The sequence below is a fragment of the Monodelphis domestica genome, chromosome 6, assembly GCF_027887165.1.
Source record: "Monodelphis domestica isolate mMonDom1 chromosome 6, mMonDom1.pri, whole genome shotgun sequence".
In the NCBI taxonomy this organism is placed as follows: domain Eukaryota; kingdom Metazoa; phylum Chordata; class Mammalia; order Didelphimorphia; family Didelphidae; genus Monodelphis; species Monodelphis domestica.
Genome location: NC_077232.1, coordinates 269,866,205 through 269,884,575, shown reverse-complemented (window position 1 = coordinate 269,884,575; position 18,371 = coordinate 269,866,205). Strand labels below are relative to the sequence as shown.

General features: G+C 36.1%; 1 protein-coding gene across 19 annotated transcripts in view; it reads left to right on the top strand.

The window, feature by feature from the left end:
• Positions 1 to 18,371, top strand: part of WDFY3 (WD repeat and FYVE domain containing 3) — a 364,899-nt gene that overhangs the window by 130,706 nt on the left and 215,822 nt on the right. The window lies entirely within an intron of this gene.

Below are 18,371 nucleotides of genomic sequence, written 5' to 3'. Positions count from 1 at the left end.
TTTTATTGCTTACTTGAAAATTTTTTAATTAGTAGACATTATGGCAAACTAAAATATTGAAAAGTGAATTTATGTTGTCATACAACATTTAAATTGAACTGTTGTTGTTGTTGCTGTTTTTTCCTAGAGATTAGCTCTACCTGTCTCACCTGGGCTGGAAGGGTAGTGGCCATTCACAGATCTAGTTCTATTACTGATTAGTAATGGAGCTTTGACTTGTTCCATTTCTGACCTGGGTCTGTTCTTCCTTCCTCAGCAGTCTGAGTCTTTGTTCTTGCACTTCTTTCCCCCTCTCTTCCCTTTTCTTTCTATGTCTAAGTGTAGACACTTGATCATCTTTAGCCCATGCAAGTCAGAATCCCCCAAGCTCAAGTGATCCATCAGCTGAATTCAGCTTTCTCAGCAGCAGAGATTACAAGTGCACACCTCCATAAATGAGTGCTGGACCTGGGACTCAGGAAGATCTGAGTTCAGTTCTACCTCAGACAGAGTTGATGGGATTCAATGATCTAAATATCAGTTAACCTTTCTGAGCCTTAACTCCCTTACCTGTGAAGTAGTACCTGCCTCCTAGGATTGTGATGATCAAATGAGGTAATATTCATGAAGCACTTTACTACCCTTAAGGTTCTGTGGAAATGGTAGCTATTGTTGTGCTGGGTGTTTCTACATTTTAAAAAATTTGTCTTGAAATTGATAGATGGTTTGGCATGGTAATTAGAGCACTGGTTTTGGAGCCAGGAAGACCTGGGTTCAAGTTCATCCTGTAACAGATATAAAGTTATTGATACAAATATATACTGAGGGAGTGAGAGGAGATAACAGTTTTTGAGCCACATTTTAAAGCAGAGGCACTCTATAGAGCCATATGTAAATTTTATAATATAATACTTTTTGTTCTGTAAGCCTTTCCATGTGAATTACATATATACATTTATTTTACTTTTACTAATACATAAGTGACATTTCCACATCTCATCTACACTCCCTTCCAAAATCTCTCTTATATACTCTTTTCTCCTCTGATACTGCCACTTTTCCAGTGCAGGCCCTCATCACCTCATGCCTGGATTACTGAAATAACATGCAGGTGGGTCTGCCTGCTTCAGGTCTCTCTCTACTAATCCATCTTACATTTAGCTGCCAAAAATGATCTTCCTAAAGTGACCCTATCACCCCCAGGGACTCCATAAATTCTTGTGGTGCCCTATACTCTGCTTAACATTCAAAGCCCTTCATAACCTATCATTCACAGCCCCAACAGCTGTTCTTCACCTTTCCAGTATTCTCACATTTTACTCTCCTTCCCATATTCTACATTCTAGTGAGACTGCCTTTCTTGTTTTCCTCCCATAAGTTTCTCCATCTCCCAACTGCAGTCATTTTCCCTGCCTATTCTTCATAGCTGGAGTGATCTTCCTCTTCATCTCTACCTCCTGGATTACCTAACTTCTTTAAAATTCTGTCTGAAATTCCACTTTGTATAAGAAACCTTTCCTGATTCACTTAAATTCTATGCCTTCTTCCTGTTGGTTATCATTCATTTTTCCTACAAATAACTTGTTTGTACATAGTTATTTTGTATGTCGTCTTCCTCTTTAGACAGTTACTTTGAGAGCTGGGATGGTCTTTTGTCTTTTTTTTTTTGTATCCCCAGTACCTGGTACATGTTGAAGGATTAATAAATGCTTATTGACTCTATGGTATTATCTGTGTGCAAGGAACTCTCAAATTGGCTTCTATACTTCCAGCTTCTCCCTAGAACTCCAACTCCCAGTTTTTATTTGCAACTCAATAATTTCTACCTACGTATCTCCTATCACCTCTCTACTCAAAAGCCTTCTGTGTTTCACTATTTCCTACAAGGCCTTTCATAATATGAGTTTAGCCTTCCTCCTCAATTTTCTCTTAGTATTTCTCTGTAATTAACTCTCTTCCAGGTAAACTGAACCACTTTTAGACTCTTGTCCTTACCTTAGCCTCTTCTGATCCCTTCTATCCCACCTCTGAATTCCTTTAAATTGACAATACTCTTCCCTATACCAACTTCTATATGTAGAAACCCTTTCTTTAAGGCTCAAAGAAAATGCCATCTATTTTGTAAATCCTTTCTTGACTTCCCCAATAAAACCAATTTTTTTTTCCATCATATCATAGGACTTTTCCAGAATCTTTCCTTTAAATTTAGCTTTTCTTCTCTTGGATCTCTCTCTCTCTCTCTCTCTCTCTCTCTCTCTCTCTCTCTCTCTCTGTATATATATATACACATATACCTAGGCATATCCTTCTGTCACAAAAAATTGCTGCCATGCACCTCAGCTTTTCAGAATCTATTCAATAAAACTGTGTGGTTGATTTTTAAAATTAATTTTTAGTTCCATTAGTTTGAAAAAATAAAAATAATGTCTTTGATGATTGAGCATTGAGTATGCCATTAGAAATTTTCTGATATGTATATCCTAGTGAAATGTATTAGATATGCCTATTATGTTATACCTTTCCTTCTTTTAGGCTGTAAACTCTTCAGGAGTACATTTGTCTTTATGTCTTTGTTTTGGTGAATTGATTCATTCAGAAATATTTAAGTACTTATTACATCCCAGGCACTGGAAATATCAACACAATAGTACCTGGGCAACATGGGCATTGATAAGTAAATATAAAATGTATTGAAAAAGAATACTAAATAGTTTTAGGGGAGAGAATAACTGGGTAAGTAAGGATGGGCCTCATCTTGAAGGTAGAACTTGATCTGACTCTTGTTAAAAACTAGGGATTTTAAGAGGCCAAAGTAAAATAAAATATAAACAAAGAATTCTCAAAAAAGAATTTCAAACTGTTATCAACCAAATCATATGAAAGAGTGCTCCAGATCACTAATAAAAAGAGCTATGCAAATGAAAGTAGATCTTAAGTTTTATTCCACATCTAAAAAATTGACCAAAAGCAGGGGAATAGTTAAATGTTAGAGATTTGCATACTAATTAATTAGTATATTCATTCTGGAAATTTGTGTGGAATTATGCAAATAAAATTGCTGAAATATTCTTTTTCACTCAAAGATTCTACTGCTAGACATATACCCCAAGGAATTCATTATTTTTTAAAAGAAATATATATAATTTTCTAATTCTAAATATACATCCCAAAATACTTATGGCACCACTTTTTTTTAGTAGCAAAAAACTAGAAATGAATTAGAGCTTCATGGATGAGAAATGGTTAGACAAATTATAGTACTTGAATATAATGGAATATTATTGTTCTATGAAAAACAATGAATATGATGAATATAGCGAAGCACTGAAACATCTACATGAACTCATGCAAAGCAAAGTTATCAGAACTAAGAAAAAATGTATACAGTGACTACAACAATGTCAGTGACAAGAACCACTATAAAAATGAATATTGCAAAATTACAAAGAATAAGCTTTGGCTCCATGGAAATTGTATGAGATCCTCTTCTTCCCGTCCCCTTCACCTGTCTCCAACCCTATCCACTACTCCTTTACCTAGCTGGGGTTGGGAGTGGGGTTCTTGGTCATGAAAGATTGCATATATTGTCAGGTTTTTAAAGAAATATTGCTTTTGATGACATTTTCCCTTTTATTAAAAATTTTTTTCAGTTATAAGAGAAGGCTCTCAGAGTAGGGGGGTAGAGGGAGATTTTTAGGTTTTGGGAAAAGAAAAGGTATTAAATAATTTATTTTTAATAAAAAAAGTTGAGTTATTGAGGGAGGCATTACAGGCATGGGAAACAGCTTTTGCAAAGGCAAAGAGATAGCATATATGTCATCTAAAGGTAATACCAAATAGGGCAGTCTGGCCAGAATGTAAAGTTTGTGTATGAAAATAATGCAAAGTAAGACTAAAAAGTAAGCTGGAGCCAGACTATAGACTTAGCTCCCTAGTGTCAGCTAGCTCAAAACCTGACGTAGGGGGTAACAGCTTTTCCTGACATAAACAATGGGCTAATTAAAAAAAAATGGCCTTTTCAGCAACCTTTTCTAAACATTCCTTAGTATTTTAAACCTTGTTCTTAAGGAGATCTAATTCTGGACTTTGTCAATATTCCATTATATGGCTCTTTATGAATAGAAGTTACTATTGTTCATTCATTCAACTAGCATTTCTGAATTAAAACAGTGATAGGTACTGGCAATATGAAGACAAAAACAAAACAATTTCTTATCTTCAGTGTTAGCATAGGACTGGCTCGACCAGTTTGTGGAAGAATTTAAATGTCACAGTGTGATTTATAATTTTTCTTAGAGACAAGAGAGAGAGCCACAAGTGCTTCCTGAGCAGAGGAATGACATCATCAGAGGGCTTAGTAGAGAATACTGGGAGAATCCCATCATTGGGATCAGATCCCTTTGAGAACAGGAAAAACTTGAGCTGACTCTGAGATGCTGGGTTTATAGAATATTTAGGACCCCAAGAAAGCAGCAGAAGGACACAGGATAAAGGCTCTACACAGATATTCTTTCCTAGAATGTAAATCCAAAGTCATAAAGTAAGAAGCAAAAGTTAACCAATGGAAAAAAAAAGAATCTCACCCTAAAGAGCTTTTATTGTGACAGGGATACTTGAAAGAAACCAAATCTCTCAAGTATCCCTGTCACAATAAAAGCTCTTTAGTGAATGATTCCAAAATATCTAAAAGCAGAGCCTCAGATAAAAAACCTAGTTTGAGGGAAAAGTCCAACCATAATTCCTAGAAGAGGTGAAGGAAAAATATTTTTAAAATATTTTTTAAAAATAAGAACCAAATTTAAAAACCACTTTCAAAAAGAAAATTGATTTCTTAGAATCAGAAATTGTCTAAATCTTATCCAAGGGAAAAAAACACCTTATTGTTAATTTGTTGTTGTTCTATCATTTTTGTCACAAACAGTAACAACTCTTTGTGGCCCTATTTGAGGTTTTCTTTTTTTTTTTTAACCTTTTAAAACAATTTAAAAAAATTTTAATGACAAATTTCCACAGATGTTTTCCAAAGTCATGTGATACATATTATCTTCTCCCAGTGCCCTTCAGCTGACAAGGTATTCAGTCTGGGTTATGTGTTATCAGGCAAAACATATTTCCTTATTATTCATTTTTGTAAGTTAACAATAAGTTAATAATCTTATAGAACCAAAACCCCAAAATATATGCTTACCACTTGGGGTTTGCTGTTTTTTTTTCTGCTTATTTTTCAGATGAGTGAAATGAGGCAAACAGTTAAGTGACTTGCCCAGGATCATACTGTAAATGTCTGAGGCTGGATTATACTTTAGAATTGATCAAATGGAAGATATTTATTCCATGAGAGTCAAATCAAAAGACAGAAAAAGAAAACTTAAAAGTGTTTATAGAAAAATCATATGACCTAGAAAACAGATTGAATAATCAATGTACTACCTGAAAGGTATGCAAAAAGAGAGAGAGAGAGAGAGACAGAGAGAGACAGAGAGAGAGACAGAGAGAGAGAGAGAGAGAGAGAGAGAGAGACAGAGACAGAGAGAGAGAGAGAGAGAGAGAGAGAGACTAAATATAATATTTCTAGAAATTGTAAAAGAAAACTGGCCAGATATTTAGGACCAAAAGGCAAAGTAAAAAGAATCCCCTCGGTCACTTTCTGAAAACCAGTTTTATTTAAATAAGAGCTTAAATGCATTACATAACATTTAAACTAACTTATCCTCCCTCCCCCAAACAATGTGTTAACTTCATGAGCAGCTGTTATTAAGAGGCAACTTCTGAAGTTACTATATTGTTTTGATACATTAGTTCAAAATTTGTTTCCTTGTCAAAAGTTTGATTCTGGTAAAGTTAGCCTCACAATATGGCATTCTCTCCTCTTGTGCAAAGACTGGTCAAACACTGGTCTTTAGTGTGATGTAAGAAAGAAAATGTCCTGCTATTGCCCCAAAATGAACCTCTTCCCTGGGTCAGGTGGTGCATATCACCAGGGGGAATCCCTGTTCTACTACCAAAGGCCATCTTTATCTTGGTGGTACAACTGGGTATTGGTGGCCTTACTCTTCTGAGCATTATTAAGGGTAGCTCAAAGGGTCATAGTTTTCTTACATGGACAGAGAACTTTGCAGAGGGACCACCAAGGCGCCTCTGGACAGACATGGTCTCAGATGCTGCTAAGTCTTTGGACTTGACTGAAACTTCAGATTATTTCATTTTCAGGCTGGGCACTTCAGGCTTTACCTCTGTTTAAGTGAGGGACTAAAAGATGAGATGGTATGGTTCTTTTCAGTTTATTACATGAATGAGTTCCTCTAATCCAAATTAAACAGCAGAACCCAGATGGTTACATTATACAAGCTGTAAGGTTTTAAAATTTGTGACAAGGGACAGAAAGGAAATTTTCTACTAATTGCAAGGAAATCCTCACTTAATCCTCAGTGAGTAACAAGCACTTAAAACCCATCAACCTTCAGCTGGTCATTCTTAGTCAGTTCAGCCTCAACAAGGAATTGACATATGAAAGCCTTAGGAAAGTACCTAGCACATAGTAGGTTCCCAATAAATGATATTTTAAAATGTGTGTGTGTATATATATATTTACTCATAGACAATCGGCAAGTTTGTTTAGCTTGACTATTTGTATTTTTCTTCTTTTCTTGGTGAAGATGGAGAGGTGAGGTTGAGAAGATGCTTTGCTCTCTTCTCCATTCTTCTTTAGAACCTGCTCTGTCTCGGAAAATATCAATTACTCATGGGTAGGCCAAGCCAATACAATAAAATTGACAATTCTATCTAAATTAACTTACCAATTCTTGGTGCCATACCAATCAAACTATCCCAAAATTATTTCCTACAGCTTGAAAAAACAATAATGAGATTCATTTGTAATAACAAAAGTTGAAGACTGTTAAGGGATTAATAAAAAAAAATATGAAGGAAGATGACCTAGTTATACCCAATCTCAAACTGTATTATAAATTGCAACCATTAAAATAATCTAGGATTAAGAAATAAAGTAGTAGATCAATGGAATGGATTAGGCATCCAACACACAGCAGTTAATGACTGTAGTAACGCAGTGTTGGACAAATCCAAAGATCCAAGCTTCTGGAAGAAAACTCACTATTTGACAAAAATTACTGGGAAACCTATAAAACCATATGACAAAAACTAGGAATAGACCAACATCTCATGCCATATACCAAGATAAAGTCAAAATGGATGCATGATCTAGAAATAAAGGGTGATAACATAAACAAATGAAGTACAAAATACCTGTCATATCTATGTGTAAGGGAAGAATTTATGACCAAGACATAGGGTATATTATGTGATATAAAATAGATAAGTTTTACTACATTAAATTTAAAGATTTTTTGCCAAACAAAACCAATGCAACCAAGATTAGAAGAAAGACAACAAATTGGGAGGAAAATTTATGGCAAAATGACATATTGACTAACATAAAAAAAGGAAAATTATAAAATGTTGGAGGGGATGTGGGGAAAATTGGGATACTAATACACTGTTGGTAGAGATGTGAACATTCTTCTGCAAAGCAATTTGGAACCATGTCCAAAGAGCCATAAAACTGCTCATATCCATGAACCCAGCAATACCACTGCCAATCTATATCCCAAAGAGATCAAAGTTAGGGGAAAAGGACATATTTGTACAAAGATGTTTATGGGAGCTCTTTTTGTGGTGGCAAAGAACAAATGAAGGATGCCCATCAATTGGGGAACAAGTGTAGTATATAATTGTAATGGAATACTATTGGGCCATAAGAAATTATGAACAAAACCCCCTAAAAATTAAAAAAAATTAAAATGTAAAGCACAATTAAGAGGACATTATATACAGTAACAACTATAAGTACAATGATTAGCTATGAATTACTTAACTATTATCAGCAATGTAAGGATGCAAGGTAACTCCAAGAGACACATGACAAAAAACTTCTCCACCACCATTAAAGTAATTGATAGAGTCTAAATGAAGATTGAAGCATATAATTTTTCACTTTATTTAATTCATGAGTTTTTTCTTACATATTATAAAATGGAATTCTTTATTCTCTTTGTCTATTTTGAGTTTATACTTGGTTAACACTAACTTAAGTACCCCTACTTAGTACCTCACCAGACTGTGAAGTGTGAATCAGATTTTCTTTTAGTACTCCTACTTAGTACCTCACCAGACACTAAGTAAGAATTTTCACAAGACATTTGCTAAAGTGGGTAACAATTTGATCAGTCAGGAAATTGTGAATCCTTTTGATGAGAGTTTATGCCTCCAGAGGATGAGAAGTGGATCCCACAAGGCAGTGTTTGTCAATTTGATAGCTATTATTGGCCCCTGTGAAGAGGGGAACGGGCAAGAAGTCACTATAAAAACCCTGAATTTCTGGGACTAGTCATTGGCTTTAGGAGTCATCCTCAATCTTCAGCTCGAATTGCCTCTTGGAGGGAACTTGGCTGAGTGAATAGCTGGCTTTCCTTTCCTGAGTTCTGGAAAGAGATTAATTATGGTCGAGGGTTAACAAGTCGTGCCAGGCTGAGTCAAGCACTGGGGTAATATTTCATGTGATAGGCTAAATATCTTCTCTACTCTCTTTTTCTATTTCTCAACTTTCACTCTCCACCTATCTTGTAAAGAAAAGCTATTGGAAGTCATTTTGACTTGAGCTATAATATTTTAGATTGGGGACTACCATATTATTTACACTTTTCATGTATTTTAGTCAAATCCTCCATTTTAATTCCTTACAATAAGCAATATGTGTCTTTCACAACATGATGAACTTGGAAATATCGATTGCATGATAGCATGTGTATATACCGTATCCTATTACCTGTTGTCTCAGGGACAGGAGGGAGGAAGAGGGAACATGGATCAAAAACGATTGAGGTAGTTCAGTAGTTTGAAAGCTAGGTCTATAGATGAAAGGTCCCTGGATTCAAATCTGGTCTGAGACACTTCCTAGCTGTGTCACTTAATTCCCATTGCCTAGCCCTTACTGCTCTTCTGCCATAGAACCAAAACACAGTATTAACTTGAAGATGGAAGATAAGGGTTTTTTCAAAAATTGTATCAACATTAAAAAAAAAAAAGAACCTGATCTCTCCTTCATTCCTATTTTACATGAAGAGAAAACCTTTCTCCCTGCCAAAGCATACCTTTCTTTTTTTTTCCCTTTAAAAGCCTTACCTTCCATCTTGGAGTCAATACTGTGTATTGGCTCTAAGGCAGAAGAGTGGTAAGGGCTAAGCAATGGGGGTCAAGTGACTTGCTCAAGGTCACACAGCTGGGAAGTGTCTGAGGCCAGATTTGAACCTAGGACCTCCTGTCTCTAGGCCTGGCTCTCAATCCACTGAGCCACCCAGCTGCCCCCATACCTTTCTACATGCATCATTGATCTTCTTTCTCTTCTTCTTCAACAGATTGCCCTCTTTCAATTTCCTTATTTACTGACTGCTAAATTGCTGCCAATAAATATGCTCATATTTTCCCTATCCTTGAAAGTACCTAGTCTTCTCTTTCTTCCCCTTGGCTAATTCTTTGAGAAAGCCAGCTTCAGAAGGTATCTCCACTTTCTCTTTCTCTCTTCACTCATCTTTAAACTCTGCAACTTGACTTCCATTTTCACATTCAACTGAAAATGCCCTATTTTGACAGAGACTGGCACTAAAGAAAAAGTGCCGGGCTGGAGTGTGGGAAATTGACATCTCAGTATTCATGCATTTTACTTCTCTTTTCCTGTTCTCCCCAATTTGCTCTTGTCCCCTCTCCACTATTCGAGACTAAAGTGTCTCCACTTTATCTGTTCACTCACACTCAGCTTGGGGAACAGATAACTTTTAATGTCAGGTAATGCAAAAGGAAGAATGGGAAAAGGAAAGTGGGAAAAGGGGGACCCTGTCTCTATCTAAAGCCTTTCCCCTCTCTCCTTGAGTTTGGGGGGAACTCAGGCCTTGGCAGCCTGAGCCCCCTGAGAGAAAGTCAGGCTGACTCATCCCTGGGCAACAGGAGCTGAGGTAAAAGTCTGCTCAGGTTTCTCTTCAGAAAATCCCTTCAATTGGGAAATGTTGGGGGGAAGGATTTCAAGTCACCAGCAGGAAAAAGTGGGTAACCCTCAGGAGAAAGTTTTTTCCCAACTTCTGTCTTCTCAAGACCAACTCTTCTACAAGGATGCCCATTATCCACCTCTATTATTTAACATTGTACTAGAAACACTAGCAGTAGCAATTAGAGAAGAAAAAAGAAATTGAAGGTATTAAAATTGGCAATGAGGAGACCAAGCTATCACTCTTTGTGGATGATATGATGGTCTACTTAAAGAATCTTAGAGAATCAACCAAAAAGTTACTTGAAATAATCCACAACTTTAGCAAAGTTGCAAGATACCAAATAAACCTGCAGAAGTCATCAGCATTTCTATATATCTCTAACCCATTTCAGCAGCAAGAATTAGAAAGAGAAATACCACTTAAAATCACCCTAGACGATATAAAATACTTAGGAATCTATCTGCCGAGACAAACACAGGAACTATATGAACACAACTACAAAACACTCTCCACATAATTAAAACTAGACCTAAACAATTGAAAAACATTGCTCATGGGTGGGAAGAGCTAACATAATAAAAATGACCATCCTACCCAAATTAATTTACTTATTTAGTGCCATACCCATTGAATTACCAAAAAACTTCTTTCTGAATTAGGAAAAAAAAACATAACTAAGTTCATTTGGAAGAACAAAGGATCAAGGCTATCCAGGGAAATCATGAAAAAAATGCAAAGGAAGGAGGACTTGCAGTCCCAGATCTCAAACTATACTCTAAAGCAGTGGTCATCAAGATAATTTGGTACTATCTAAGAGACAGAAAAGGAGGATCAGTGGAATAGACTTGGGGTAAGTGACCTCAGCAAGACAGTCTATGACAAATCCAAAGACCCCAGCTTTTGGGACAAAAATCCACTATTTGATAAAAATTGCTAGGAAAATTGGAAGACAGTGTGGGAGAGATCAGGTTTGGATCAACACCTCAAACCCTACACCCAGATAAACTCGGAATGGGTGAATGACTTGAACATAAAGAAGGAAACTATAAATTAGGTGAACACAGAATAGTATACATGTCAGTACTGTGGGAAGGTAAAGATTTTAAAACCAAGCAAGACTTAGAAAGAGTCACAAAATGTAAAATAAATAATTTTTACCACATCAAATTAAAAAGTTTGTACAAACAAAACCAATGTAACTAAAATCAGAAGGGAAGCAACAAATTGGGAAACAATTTTCATAACAGAAACTTCTGACAAAGGTTTAATTACTCAAATTTACAAAGAGCTAAATCAATTGTACAAAAAAATCAAGCCATTCTCCAATTGATAAATGGGCAAGGGACATGAATAGACAGTTTTCAGCTAAAGAAATCAAAACTATTAATAAGCACATGAAGAAGTGTTCTAAATCTCTTATAATCAGAGAGATGCAAATCAAAACAACTCTTGAGGTATCATCTCATACCTAGCAGATCGGCTAACATGACAGCAAAGGAAAGTAATGAATGCTAGAGGGGATGTGGCAAAGTTGTGGACATTAATGTTGGTGGAGTTGTGAATTGATCCAACCATTCTGGAGGGCAATTTGGAACTATGCCCAAAGGGCGATAAAAGACTCCAGCCATAGCACTGCTGGGCTTTTACCCCAAAGAGACAATAAGGAAAAAGACTTGTACAAGAATATTCATAGCTGCACTCTTTGTGGTGGCCAAAAATTGGAAGATGAGGGGATTCCCGTCAATTGGGGAATGGCTGAACAAATTGTGGTATATGTTGGTAATGGAATACTATTGTGCTAAAAGAAATAATAAAGTGGAGGAATTCCATGGAGATTGGAACGACCTCCAGGAAGTGATGCAGAGAGAAAGGAGCAGAACCAGGAAAACATTGTACTCAGAAACTGATACACTGTGGTACAATCGAATGTAATGGACTTCTTCATTAGTGTCAATGCAGTGTTTCTCTTTGAAACTGTCAATTGTTCAAGTTTTTAATTATCATACTTTTATATTTGCCATTTTACACATACTTAAAATTGACCAAAAGAAAAGAAAATTCTTCAATTGGAATGATTTCCTTTTTTATTTAAAGGTAATAGTATTAGTTAATGTACTTTTAAGAGGGAAAACTATCTTGGAAAATTGTCAATTAAGTGTAATGGTAGAATGGGCCAGGGTATTATAAGAATATGTAGTATAAATGGCCATTTCTTGAGGAAAAAAAGATTGCAACAGTATCATTTCACTTTGTGAAAGACAAGTTTATTTAACTATTATCCTGTGAGACTTAGATTGAAGGAGATAGGTGTTGTTTAAGAGAAAGAGCATATTTCTATTACTTTGAGGAAATAGTAGAACAAAGTCCTTGATTTCCTTAGAACCTAGCTAGAAGATTAAGAAGGAAATGAGCTGCTAGCAGTTAGAGAAGAGTGGGGGCTGCTGTGGTTGTAATATATATATATATATACAGAGAGAGAGAGAGAGAGAGCGAGCGCCAACCTCCCCACCCTGTCTAGAATGCATGTAACAATCTTGTCTTCTCAGACATCCAAGTCCTACACATTAGAAATAATTTGGAGAATTTTTGCCTCAACTTTTCTTACTCTTGATGTTTTCAGCCTACTATAATTCACAGACTCATATATAATGACATTAATTTACCTGTTATTTGATATCTATTAATTGCATAGAATTAGAAATTTAGTTCTATTATTTTATGAAATGCAATTTTAATGTGATAACTACTTAAAATGGTGACTGATATGTTTAATAAGAATTATGAGTTAATGGGTACTGAAACTCTTAATAATAGGAATAGACCTTCAGTGTAAAAATAAGAGAACTATAAAATCATTTAAAATACCTGGAAAAGGATTTGGAGAAGGATAAAGTGGTAAATAAGATGTTAAAACCAGGATAAAGTACACTATTTTGCTAATTAGGAGACCCAGTTGATTCACTATAATAGTTGAGGATATTTCTTAGGAAATGATCTGTAAATAACTCTGAAGAGAAAGGGTTAATATAAAAATTTGAAAATAGTAAATGAAGAGGCTTGTCGTTTAGAAAAAGTGAGAGGTATGATTAAGTAAAGAAATGATGCTTCACAAGGGTCATATCAAGTCCAATTATTTTTGTTGCACAAATATTAAAGACACAGGTAGGAATTTTCTCTCTTCTCTCAGGGAAGCAAAAGTCTGGTTGATAGACTGAGTTATACAAAACTGTGTAATTTAGTGGAAAGAGCCATTTTAGAATTTGTGTGATTTCTGAGTGAAAAAAATCCTGAAATCACATGACTGCTTGAAAATGCTACTGATATTATTTGTGGCTGCTGTTTGAGTGTTGAGAGTATTTGCATTTAGCAATATAGTTCTTCACAAATTTGTGATTCAGCTGGATATCATTTCAGTAAGACTGGTAGAAGATTATATGATAACCTAACAGAGCAAACCTAATCATAATGAATAAAGTGGGCAGATCATTATAAGGATGGCCTGAGTTAAAAGAAAATATCAAACAAATGCCATATTATAGAATAAATATTTGACTTGTAAGCAATTAATGATAAAGGGAAATTTGTTTGAGCAATGGACTAACTATTTACTGAGACCAATTCAGGAAATCTTCCATTTTTAGTAGCTCTAACACCTTTTCCTGTAAGGGCCTCAGAATCCCATAGACACCAATGACACCAATTCAAAGACATCACTATTAACACTATATCAACAGGAAGAAAAGTTCAAAAGTTGGGAAAAGAGACATGTAATGAATGTTCCTCCTAGCACTGCCAATGCGTCTTTCTCAGCTCTGGAAACAGTTCTTAGGATGGTAAGGATGGCCATTCAGAATTCAGATGATCTCAGGTTCTCACACTGGTTACAGGGAACCATTATAATGGGGGAGAGAGACAGACTTGAAATCTGGAAGATCAAGTTGTGCCTTGGACACATTCTGACTCTGTGCTCTCAGATAGGGCATATCACGAGGACTCTGCCTTGAAGAAAAGGAGCAGACCGGCTTATGTTTTGGGAGATTACTCACTTGCGAGTTCCCTCAACCACTCTCTATCCCTTAGGAAATAGCATTTTAGATTTAGATCTCTCACCATTCCTCACCTTTTTTCCCATTGCCATTAATTCTCACATCCGTTTTATTGTCTTCTTCTGTGAAGACAGTAAGAGACTTGGCTCTATGGCAGAGTTGTTCAGGCTCACGCCCCTCTTGCTGCCTTCAAATTGTGATCTTTGAATTTATAAGCTGAGACTTAAATGAGAAGTATGTGGCTATATAATATTTTAGAAATAATATTTTAGAAATACCAAGCTACTACATAAACACTGTTTTTCTTAATATTTATGATAATTCTTGAGGAATCTTTGTCATTGCTTGTATATTCTTTTCTTCCTTCTCATATTTTTAATCAAAAAAATTTAATGAACAAAATGATTTTTTCTTCTCTTCCATTTCCCCATATCCTGCCACATTGAGAAAGAAAAATAAAGTCAAGAAATAATTCTTTCTTTTTATCTACTTATAGTTTGGGGGTTTTGTTTTTAGCATGGAAGTTTTGGATTTTGGGGATATTCCTAGGAGTTTTTATTTTGAGATACCTTATAGGAGATGACTGGTGGATTCTTTCCACTTGGCCCTCTGATTCTAAAAAGACAGGGAGTTTTCTTGAAATATGATATAGTCTAGTTATATTATTTACTCTTTTTAAAATTATCTTTATTATTTTCCAGGTCTGTTGTTTTTGCTTTCAGATACCTTTCGTTTTCTCTTGTTTCAGTCTTTTTTGATTTTGTTTTAATAAATCTTTTTATCTTAGGGAGTTTTTATTTGACTCATTTGTAACACTTTTACTATTTTAATAAATCTTTTTATCTTCGGGAGTTTTTATTTGACTCATTTATAACACTTTTACTATTGCTTCTCTTTCAGGGGTTTTAGTTGCATTTTGGTCCAAGCTGTGTTTTTCTTTATGGCTTTGCTTGTAGATGTTTTGGAATTATTCTCTTCTGGCTTTATGTCTTGAATATCCCTTATCACCAAAATAGCTTTTTATGGCCTCTTCCTGATTTTGTATTTAGTGTTAAGACTGGACTCTATGTACTTCTGGAAGGAATTTCTTGTCTATTCCTCTATTGAGGGTATTGAATGTTAATCCTGGTAGTTAAAGTCATGCACAAGCCAGAGACCTTTGGATTTTAGTACTTTTTAAACCATCTGATCTGAGGCAAAGTCTGATTTCTCCCCTCTGGTCTAAGCTCTACAGTTTCCTGGAATAGGTTTTGGTCTAAGCAACACATCTATGGGATTGCCTCTTGTTTGATTTCCACTTGACTGCTGCTGCCTTCAGCCCCTGTCAGCCAGCTTGAAAGTTCTACAGGTTCAGAGTTCTGAAGGCCCCCCCTTTGGTATGAGGTCCCTGTCCTGTTAATTCCACTATAGGCTTCCACCTGAGCTAGAGACTGGAACTGAGTTGCTTCACCCATAACTTCCCAAAGCAGTTATGAATGTCTCAGGCCTGCAAAGAACTGAACTGACTAGGAAGCCATTGAAGACTTTTAAGATAATGATTAGTCCTCATTTGCTGCAGTGATGACAGTTTGAGTTGTAGATAAACTAGTTTTAACTCAGGACATCTGGCATACACACAGTCTCAGCAAAGAGTAGCTTTCAACAAAGCTCAGCAGCAAGAATTAGAAAGAGAAATCCCATTCAAAATCACCTTAGACAAAATAAAATACTAAGAATCTATCTCCCAAGACAAACACAGGAACTATATGAACACAACTACAAAACACTCTCCACACAACTAAAACTAGACTTTGAGCAATTGGAAAAACATTAACTGCTCATGGGTAGGACGAGCCAATATATAATAAAAATGACCATCCTACCCAAACTTATTTATTTAGTGCCATACCCATTGAACTTCCAAACATTTTTTTTACTGACTTAGAAAAAACTATAACAAAGTTTATTTGGAAGAACAAAGGATCAAGGATATCCAGGGAAATCATGAAAAAAAATAAAAAGGAAGGTGGTCTTGCAGTCCCAGATCTCAAACTCTATTATAAAGCAGTGGTCATCAAAACAATTTGGTACTGGCTAAGAGACAGAAAGGAGGATCAGTGGAATAGACTTGGGGTAAGTGACCCCAGCAAGACAGTGTATGACAAATCCAAAGACCCCAGCTTTTGGGACAAAAACCCACTATTTGACAAAAACTGCTGGGAAAACTGGAAGACAGTGTGGGAGAGATTAGTTTTGGATCAACACCTCACACCCTACACCAAGATAAACTCAGAATGGGTGAATGACTTGAACATAAAGAAGGAAACTATAAGTAAATTAGGTGAACACAGAATAGTATACATGTCAGACCTGTGGGAAGGGAAACACTTTAAAACCAAACAAGACATAGAGGCACAAAATGTAAAATAAACAATTTTGATTACATCAAATTAAGAAGGTTTTGTACAAACAAAACCAATGTAACCAAAATGAGAAGGGAAGCAACAAATTGGGAAACAATTTTCATAACAAAATCCTCTGACAAAGGTTTAATTACTCAAATTTATAAAGAGCTAAATCAATTGTACAAAAAATCAAGCCATTCTCCAACTGATAAATGGGCAAGGGACATGAATAGGCAGTTTTCAGCCAACGAAATCAAAACTATTAATAAGCACATGAAAAAGTGCTCCAAATCTCTTATAATCAGAGAGATGCAAATCAAAATAACTCTGAAGTATCACCTCACACCTAAAAGATTGGCCAACATGACCGCAAAGGAAAGTAATGAATGCTACAGGAGATGTGGCAAAGTCGGGACACTAATTCATTGCTGGTGGGGTTGTGAATTGATCCAACCATTCTGGAGGGCAATTTGGAAGTATGCCCAAAGGGTGATAAAAGACTGTCTGCCCTGTGATCCAGCCATAGAACTGCTGGGCTTGTACCCCAAAGAGCTAATAAGGAAAAAGACATGTACAAGAATATTCATAGTTGAGCTCTTTGTGGTGGCCAAAAATTGGAAGATGAGGGGATGCCCTTCAATTGGGGAATGGCTGAACAAATTGTGGTATATGCTGGTGATGGAATACTATTGTGCTAAAAGGAATAATAAAATGGAGGAATTCCATGGAGATTGGAACAACCTCCAGAAAGTGATGCAGAGTGAGAGGAGCAGAACCAGGAAAACATTGTACTCAGAGACTGAAACACTGTGGTACAATAGAACGTAATGGACTTCTCCATTCTTGTCAATACAATGTCCCTGAACATTCTGCAGGGATCTAAGAGAAAAAAACACTATCCACAAGCAATGGACAAATTGTGGGAATAAAAACACCGAAGAAAAGCAACAGTTTGACTACAGGGGTTGAGGGGACATGAATGAGGAGAGACCTAAATGAACACCCTAATATAAATACCAACAACTCGGAAATGGGTTTGAATCAAGGAAACATGTGATACCCAGTGGAATTGTGTGTTGGCTAGAGGAGGGATGGTGGGAGGGGGGGAGGAAAAGAAAATGATCTTTGTTTCCAATGAATAATGTTTGAAAATGACCAAATAAAATAATGTTTAAATTGGGAAGAAAAAAAAAGAGTAGCTTTCAACTCTGGAGCCCTTTGGATGATAGAAATGCAGAAAGATCTAATTGAACCTCCAAGATGCAAAATTAAATAAAAAATATGAAACCTTGGTTTGTGCTTGGGATTATAGCTCTACAGTTTTGCCCAGGCCAGGGCCCCAAAACATTCATTGTTTTAGAGTCAGGTCTCCTCTTTAGTCAGCATTATGTTAGTCTCCTTGCACTTTCCTTATCTTCTTGCATTTTGGCTTCCAAGCTTATCATCTCACCAAAACTGCTCTCCAAAGTTAAAAAGGATCTCCTAGTTGCCACTTTTCTCCATACTCCTCCTTTCTTTCTTTCAGATGTCTTTCAGATACCTGTAAGTGAACATCCAGCAAACTCAGTTATGTCCAAAATGGAACTCTTTATCTTTCCCTCTGAACCCTCCCCCTTCCTACCTTCCCTTCTACTGAACCAATATAAATGAAGCATACCTTACACAGAAATAATTAATAGAAAATGCATTGGAATTAAGAAGGATTGAGAAAGGTACCCAAAAGGAGGTAGGCTCTTAGTAGGGACTTAAAGGAAGCCAGGGAGTTGAGTGGAAGAGGGAGAGTATTCCTGACTGGAAAATAGGCAGAGAGAATGCCCAGAGTCATGCAATGAAGTGTCTTGTTCATGGAAGACAGGTGACATTGCTTCAACTCTTGTGCATGATTCATATTTTGGAAAAGC